General features: G+C 41.6%; 1 protein-coding gene across 3 annotated transcripts in view; it reads left to right on the forward strand.

Annotated features, from left to right (window-relative positions):
• The window catches only part of LOC122556107 (deleted in malignant brain tumors 1 protein-like), a 71,079-nt gene that overhangs the window by 11,076 nt on the left and 50,681 nt on the right, over positions 1–9,322 (forward strand). The gene's annotated exons all lie outside the window — the stretch shown is intronic.

Below are 9,322 nucleotides of genomic sequence, written 5' to 3' on the forward strand. Positions count from 1 at the left end.
TAAGATTTGCTTTCCCAAAATGCAGCACCTCGCATTTATCTGAATTAAACTCCATCTGCCACTTCTCAGCCCATTGGCCCACCTGGTCCAGATCCTATTGTAATCTGAGGTAACCCTCTTCGCTGTCCACTACACCTCCAATTTTGGTGTCATCTGCAAACTGTACCTCTTATGCTCGCATCCAAATCATTTATGTAAATGACAAAAAGTAGAGGGCCCAGCACCGATCCTTCTTAAGTAATAAATAAATTAGGAGCCAAAAAAAAGAGAAATAAAGAGAAAAGCTAGATAACTATATGGCAGTCATCATAGTATCAATTAGTAAGATAAACAAAAAAGACAAAAGATCAACATTACATTCTTTCCCTTTTTATATTTTCCGACAAATAGCGACGATACCGCTGACAACGTGACACAAAAATATCAAGGATGCTGAAGAGCATGTTGAGAAATTATATCCCATAAATTCTGGAAAAAAAAACACTTCAAGAGGCTTGAATTTGTGTACAATGTTTACTGCTTGTAGTGTTGTAAACCAAAATTTGCTGATGCCTGCTAAACCGACCTGTGTGACATGAAATGTTGGTGTGTTTGCCGCATCCCAAAGCGGGTCCCAAGTTCTTTTTCTTAAAACTGTCAGCGACCGCTGCATTTAGCAAGGAACTGATGTGATTGCACAAAATATGGTTGTCCTTTTAAAGGGAAGTGGTAATAAGGAATCATGCTCAATTTTAAATCAGGCTATCTGCCAGAAACTGGTTTCAAGCATCTGAAATTAGTGCTACAAGATTTCTAATGACCACATGCAGACAGTCAATCTCATTCAATTTATCTTAACTTCAGCTGTTAAGCTGGAGTACCATCAAGGTGCTGCAATTGTACTTGAAAAGTATGATTCAGGCTAAGGCACACCCATTCGACTAGTTAGCTCATAATTTTCCATGGTCAGGGACAGAAGATTATGAACAGAAGATTTGAACACAACCCCTGATCAATGCAGGTGTGATGATGCTACTCCTTTAACAAGGTTAGTTTGTCCTTGGGTTTTTTTTCCAGAGGGGTTGTAAAGGCAGAGCCTCCATTTTGTATGCATTTATCTACTTGAAGAAGCTTTTAAGTTTTTAAACAAACAATTGCACAATGAAAAGGGTGAGAGTGGTTCTGCCAATTGAGCTTTTCTCTGGTTTGGTTTGGTTTTGGTTTTGGTTTTTGGGAGTCTGGTTGTTCAGAGCAAGCAGGCAGTTTTTTGACGCTGCTGGTCCAAGAAACAGCTACATGGAAAAAGGTTTTCCTACTGAATCTCTCTGACATCTCCCTCCTGTAAGAGCCTGTGTTTGATTTTATCTTTTTTGTCAAGGGGTGTTTGTGGGGATTGTTGCAGGAATTTGGAACAGCATCATTAAGCTGTGATACCCTGTTGGGTTTTCAGATAGGTTAAGTTATTTTGTATTCTGTTCTCTTTAGTTTGTGTTTTATTCGATATTCTGTAAATAAATTCTGTTTTGTTTAAAACCGAGGCATTTTGGCCAGCTGCATCACTCCTGAAATATCCATTTTACATCTCCCCAAAACAACTAGAAAAGTTAGGGTCTGAGCTCCCTTCTTGAAATGTTTTAAGACGGTTTGGGGTGGTCCATAACAGATTGGTTGTTTGTCTGGCATTTGTTCTATAATTCCATTTTGGGTTAGGGTTGCTGGACTCAAAGCAAGTGGCAGGTGTTAGTGTCTTTTATTCTGGGGGCTGATTTTGGTTGGTTTCAACAGTGCCTGGGGTAGCAATGGCTATTCTTGTCACCAAGAGTTTTCTGGAGGTGGAAGAAGTGACTTTGCAGGCCTTAGGAAAGGTGAATATGGCCAACCAATTGGAATTAGCAGACAACCTGAAGTTGGAACTGCCTTGTTCCTTGAGGAAAGGAGAGATCATTACAGCAATAGCTCAGCATTTAAATTTGCTGGAAATGCCATCAGAGTCTTTTGAGATGGCTAAAATTCAAATGAAAGTGGAGCAGATTGAGTTAGAGGCAAAAGACAAGGAAACAGCAAAAGAAATGAAATTGTTTGAATTATGATTAAAAGCAGAGCAAAGTGAAAAAGAACAAATCACTTTATCAGAACAAAAAAGAAACAGAGAGCAAAGAGAGAGAAAGGAAGAGAGAGAGAAGAGAGAGAAAAGGAGAGTAAAGAAAAGGAGAAAGAGAGGGAGTTTGAACTTAGAAAATTGGCACTTAGACTGGAAAGCTAGCTTAAAAGGTCAGAAATGAAGGCTCAATATTAGCTTAGTGAGGAGGAGCACAGGGTTAAAATGGCAAGATTAGCTGCTGAAATGGCTGATGATTATATGTTGGCTTCCAAATCAATTTCAATCCGTGAGGGATAGAAATTGGGGAAAAGAAAAATCCTCACATGGAAAGGGAAAGGTAGATCTCGGTGAAGGTTATAAGAATAACTTACAACAGGGTAGAAAGGAAACTCTTGAAGGGAAAAGAGAAGTTAAAAAATTCTCCGATGTTTTCACTGCAATAAAGTAAGCCACATGAAATCACAGTGTTGGTCGGTTCAGTAAAGCACTGAGAAGCCAGTGTAGGAAAACACAATAAGCCAGCGAATTTTGTTGGAGTGGTAACGGAAAGCACAGTGGAGGTTAGAAAGCTGCACCAGAATGTACAAGCTGGTCGGAGGGTGGTTAAGGAGCAAGTGCCAAATCTTCTTAAAACATATATTTGTGAAGGTTAAATCTACTCTCATAGGCCAGGAGCAGCAGGTAAAGATGTTACAATATTAAGACCATAAGACCCTTTGGCCCATCGAGTCCATTCCGCCAATTAATCATGCATTTCAACTGCACTTACCTGCAATTGCCCTGTAGCCCTTAAGTCCCTGCAAGATCAAGAATTTACCAATCTCTGCCTTGAAGATATTTAATGTCCCAGCCCCACCTGCAATCCATGGCAATGAATTCCACAGGTGCACCACTTTCTGGCTAGAGAAATGTCTCCTCATTTCCATCCTAAATTGACCCCCTCTAATTCTAAGTCTGTGCCCACAGGTTCTAGTCTCCCCACCTAACGGCAACAACTTCCCAGCATCCACCCTTCTTAAGCCATGCATCATCTTGCAAGTTTCTATTAGATTTCCCCTCAACCTTCTTAATTCTAATGAATACAACCCCAGGATCCTCAACTGTTCATCATATGTTAGGCTTACCATTCCAGGGATCATCCATGTGAATCTCTCTCATGCCAGTATGTCCTTCTTGAGGCATGGGGCCCAATATTGGACACAGCATTCCAAATGGGGCCTAACTAGAGCTTTATAAAGTCTCAGAACCACACCGCTGCTTTTATATTCCAACCTTCTTGAGATAAATGAAATTACATTTGTTTTCTTAATCAAGAACTCAACCTGCAAGTTAACCTTTAGAGAATCCTGAATGAGCACTCCTAGATCCCTCTGTACTGTGGCTTTATGAATTTTCTCACCATTTAAAAAATAATCCATGCCTGTATTCTTTTTTCCAAAGTGCAATACCTTGCATTTGCTCATGTTTAATTTCATCAGCTATTTCCTGGAGCACTCTCCTGAACTGTCTAAATCTTTCTACAGTTTCCTCACCTCCTCACTACTATCTGTTTGTCCCCTAATGTCATATCATCGGCAAACTTTACCAGAATGCCCCAAGTTCTTTTCATTCAGATCATTAATACATAAAGTGAACAGCTGCAGCCCTAACACTGAACCCTGCGGGACACCACTTGTCACCAGCTGCCATTCCACAAAAGAATCTTTTATCCCAACTCTCTGCCTTCTGTCAGGCAGCCAATCCTCAATCCATGCCAGTAGCTTACCTCAAACACTATGGGCCCTCACCTTACTCAGCAGCCTCCCGTGAAGCACCATATTAAAGGCCTTTTCAAAGTCTAGATAGGTAACATCCACTGGGTTTCCCTGGTCTAACCTACTTGTTACTTCTTCAAAGAATTCTAACAGGTTTATCAGACATGACAGGATAGTTCCTCTGTGCTGCAGTGTGTGGTGGCTTGTTGAAATAATGTTCTAATACAGCCTCATTTGTGGGTGTTGGGGTGATTGCTTCTATAGTTCAGTATTTAGTCAAGATGTATTGTTTTCCTGTAGACTCTAGTTTGAAGTTCCCCATTGGCTGTTTGCTCTACTGTTTCATCTAGGAATGGCAGTTTGTTGTCCAGAAACCTTAGCCACTCTCCCCTATATTAAAGGCATCTCGGAAATGACTGTCAGACTACCTAGACTTCTTGGCATCATGGTAGCCTACAAACCCACCAACACACTAAAACAACAGCCAACGAAATTGAAAGATAGCAAGCAAAACTAATGTCATTTACAAAATACCTTGCAAGAACTGTAAAAACACTACATTGGACAAACAGGCAAAAAACTAGCCACCATGAGACATGAAAATCAACTAGCCACAAAAAGACATGACCCACCCTCACTAGTATCCTTAAATACAGATGAGGAAGGACATCACTTCAACTGGGACAACACATCCATCCCAGGGCAAGCCAAACAGAGACATGCACAAGAATTCCTAGAAGCATGGCATTCCAACCGGACATCTATCAACAAACACATTGACTTTGATTCCATTTACTACTCCCTGAGAAAAAGAACAGGAAGTGGCATCACTACAGGAAATGACATCACCAACCCAAGAAAACCTAAACACACAAATAGAAAGCGGGCCATGCCACCAGTCCTTCATCTGAAGGCTCACTGATGTTACCTGGTACGGTGACGAATCATCTGAAAATGAACCTTCCAGCTCAGTGAGCAAACATACATCTAGAACTTGAGTTCTTCAGCTATTTCCTTATCTCCCATCACTAGCCTTCCAGCATCAGTTTGGAATGGCCCAATGTCTAATTTTGTGTCTCATTTGTTTCACGCTGTGACAAAGCAGGAGAATACCATTCAATCGCCTACTTTTTGTCATTTACATAAATGATTTGGATGTGAGCATAAGAGATACAGTTAGTAAGTTTGCAGATGACCCCAAAATTGGAGGTGTAGTGGACAGCGAAGAGGGTTACCTCAGATGACAACAAGATCTGGACCAGATGGGTCAATGGGCTGACAAGTGGTAGATGGAGTTTAATTCAGATAAATGCGAGGTGCTGCATTTTGGGAAAGCAAATCTTAGCAGGACTTATACATTTAATGGTAAGGTCCTAGGGAGTGTTGCTGAACAAAGAGACCTTGGAGTGCAGGTTCATAGTTTCTTGAAAGTGGAGTTGCAGGTAGATAAGATAGTGAAGAAGGCATTTGGTATGCTTTCCTTTATTGGTCAGACTTTGTTGAGTATAGGAGTTGGGAGGTCATGTTGCAGCTGTACAGGACATTGGTTAGTCCACTGTTGGAATATTGCATGCAATTCTGGTCTCCTTCCTATCGGAAAGATGTTGTGAAACTTGAAAGGGTTCAGAAAAGATTTACAAGGATATTGCCAGGGTTGGAGGATCTGAGCTACAGGGAGAGGCTGAACAGGCTGGGGCTGTTTTCCATGGAGTGTCGGAGGCTGAAGGGTGACCTTATAGAGGTTTACAAAATTATGAGGGGCATAGATAGGATAAATAGACAAAGTCTTTTCCCTGGGGTTGGGGAGTCCAGACCTAGAGGGCATAGGTTTAGGGTGAGAGTGGAAAGATATAAAAGAAACCTAAGGGGCAACTTTTTTATGCAGAGGGTGGTACGTGTATGGAATGAGCTGCCAGAGGATGTAGTGGAGGCTGGTACAATTGCAACATTTATGAGGTATTTGGATGGGTTTATGAATAGGAAGGGTTTGGAGGGATATGGGCTGGGTGCTGGTAGCTGGGACTAGATTGGGTTGGGATATCTGGTCGGCATGGACGGGTTTGGACCGAAGAGTCTGTTTCCATGCTGTACATCTCTATGATTCTATGACTCTATGTATTGCGGCATGGGACGGGTTGGACCGAAGAGTCTGTTTCCATGCTGTACATCTCTATGATTCTATGACTCTATGTATTGGAATAAACGTTTACTGTCATTTCTAATATTACTGGCTAGTCTACCTTCATATTTTATCCTCTCATTATTTCTCTCTTTGTTATCCTCTGTTTGTTTTTGTAGCCTTCCCAATCTTCAGATTTCCCAGTGCTCTTGGCCACTTTATAGGTTCTTTCTTTCTTTGATACACTTCCTGACTTCCTTTGTCAGCTATGGCCATCTAATTCCTCCCCCCTCCCCCCAGATAATCTTTCTTTTCTTTGCACTGTGTCCTTAATTACACCCAGAAACTCCTGCCATTGTTACTCTACTGTCTTCCTGCGAGGCTTTACTTCCAGTTGATTTTCATCAGTTCCTCTCTCATGCCCCTGTAATACCTTTATTTAATTGTACCACCATTACATCCAATTTTGCCTTCTATCTTTCAAACTGCAGACGGAACTCTACCATATTAAGATCTCTGCCTCCTAAGTGTTCCTTACTTTAAGATCTTTTATAAGTTCTGGCTCGTTACATAGCATCAAGTCAGAAGAGCCTGTTCCCTTGTGGGCTCCATCACAAGCTGTTCCAAAAAGCCATCCTGTATGCATTCCATGAATTCCCTTTCTTTGGATCCACCAGCAACGTTATTCACCCAGTCCACCTGCATATTGAAGTCCCCCATGATCACCGTCACCTTGCCTTTCTGACATCCCCTATCGATTTCCCGCTACATCTTGTGCTCCTGATCCTGACTACTGTTAGGAGGTCTGTACATAACTCCCATTATGTTTGTTTTTGCCTTTGTGGTTCAACTCCACCCATACAAACTCCACATCATCTGACCCTATGTCATTCAGTGCCATAGATTTAAATATATTCTTAACCAACAAGGCAACCCCACCCCCTGCCAACCTCCCTGTCTTTTCGATAAATTGTAAATCCTTAGATGTTTAACTGCCAATCCTGAACCCCCTGAAACCACATCTCTGTGATGCGTGTCACATCATAATCATTCACGATGATTTGTACGGTTAACTCATATTTTGTTGTGAATACTACGAGCATTCAGGTAAAGTTCCATAATGCTTGCTCTCTTATCGTTATTAGACATATTGGAAATCATAAGATGTCCTAAGTTATCCTTCCTTCTTGCTGCATTCCTAGTTTGCCTCAACTAAACCCACCTGCTCGCATCCTATCCTACTGCTTATCTTTCCATTTAACTCCATAATCCCTGTCACTTTTCCTTTCCGTTCCCCAAGAAGCAGAAGTTTAAAGGCTTACTGACCACCTTATTTATCCTTTTTGCTCTAACACTGGTTCCAGATCAGTTCAGGTGGAGACCACCCCAACAGCACAGATCCCCCCGGTTCCTAAACTGATGCGATTGCCCCATGAAATGGAATCACTCTTTCCCAAACCAATCCCTTAACCGCATGTTTACTTCCCTAACTTACTTATCCTTATGCCAATTAGTATGTGGCTCAGGCAGTAATCTGGAGATTGTGACCCTTGAGGACCTGTACTTTAATTTCCTTCCAAGTGCTTGATAATCCCCAAACAGGTCCTCCACCCTAGCTTTACCTATGTTGTTAGTCCCAACGTGGACCACAACAACTGCATCCTCCCTCTCGTGCTCTAATATCCTTTCAAGCTGGTCAGAAATGTCCTGCACTCTGGCACCAAGCAGGCAACACAACATGCGGGACTCCCAATACTTTAGAATCCCCTATAACAATGACTGTCCTTTGCTGCCCCCTCTTGAATGGCCTTCTGCACCACTGTGCCATGGTCAGCTGGCTTATCCTGTCCACTGCCCTTTCCCTCATCCGTACAGGGAGCAAGAATCTCATACCTGTTGGACAAGGTCAAGGGCTGAGCTCCTGCAGTCCTGAACTTGGAATCCCCCCACCTGCCTCACTTACAGTCACACCCTATTGTCTGTGAACACTTACTGAATTTGAATTATTTAATCTACCGAGTGTGACTGCATCCTGAAACAAAGTGTCCAGGTAACTGTCCCCTCCCAGATGTGCTGCAGAGTTTGAAGCTCAGATTAAGAGGTCCCAGTATCCTCTCAATCTTTGATTTGAAAGATGAGGAGATACGTACTTCCCTGCTCTTAAATTCAATCTCTCGAGCAATGAAAGCCAAAATTCCATTTGCCTTCCTAATTAACTGTTGCACCTGCAAATCAACTTTTAACGATCCATGTATAAGCACTCCTAAGTCCCTCTGCACAATAACATGCTGAAATCTTTCACCATTTAAATATTAGTCTGACCTACTATTTTTACTTCCAAAATGGATAACCTCACATTTACCAATATTGCATTCGATTTGCCAGACCCTTGCCCACTCACTTAACTTACATAAGTCTCTCTGCAGACCCTCCACATAATCTATACAGTTTGCCTTTCCACTCAATTTAGTGTCATCAACAAACTTGGATGTGTTGCACTCAAGCTCCTCTTCCACTGGGAGAAACACCCATTTATCAAAACTCTCTGCTTTCTATTGGTTAACAAGTCCTCTATCCATGCTAATACATGCCCTGAAACTCCATGCATTCTTATCTTATGGATGAGTCTTTTATGAGGCACCTTATTTAACACCTTCTGGAAATCCAAGTATACAACATCTACATATTTCCCTCCATCCACCGTGCTTGTTTTAGATTCTGTGATAATTTGCTTTCATAACCTATCTTTCCTTTCTTTGTTGCTTGCTTCATGGTTCTATGTTGCTTTTTAAAGTTTTCCCAATCTTCCTGTTTCTCACTACTCTTGGCTACTTTTTAAGCCTGAGCTTTTAACTGGATGTGTTCCTTTATTTCCTTGGTTATCCAAGGCTTGTTCTTCCTACCCTTGCTGTCCTTCCTTGAGCACTGTGAGAAATCTCTTTGATAGTCCTCTACTATTCCTCAAAATGTACCACCATATAACTTGTGCTGCCAGTCTAATTGACCTAACTCCTTCCTCATCACATTATAGTCTCTCTTGTTTAAGCATAACACCCTGGTTTTAGACGATACTACAGCTCATGGTGAGGACAGTGCAGGAGAGAGAGAGAGAGAGAGAGAGAGAGAGAGAGAATCTGCACAATTACCGCCTTTGCTATTTGAATTCATGTATCACTGGACATCGGAGTGCATCTGGGAAAAGTAACAAACAGTGAAATTCACAACCAGTTTTGGAGGAACTGTTGGGCGAAGTTCACAGCACAGAATCAGATAAGTTAATTGTTGTTTTAAATCTGTCCAAGAGAAAGGCTGTATTAGTGAGTACAGTGGGTTCTTTCTTGATTATATGTTTTTGGAGATAAGTCTCTT

Source organism: Chiloscyllium plagiosum, chromosome 13 (genome assembly GCF_004010195.1).
Source record: "Chiloscyllium plagiosum isolate BGI_BamShark_2017 chromosome 13, ASM401019v2, whole genome shotgun sequence".
In the NCBI taxonomy this organism is placed as follows: domain Eukaryota; kingdom Metazoa; phylum Chordata; class Chondrichthyes; order Orectolobiformes; family Hemiscylliidae; genus Chiloscyllium; species Chiloscyllium plagiosum.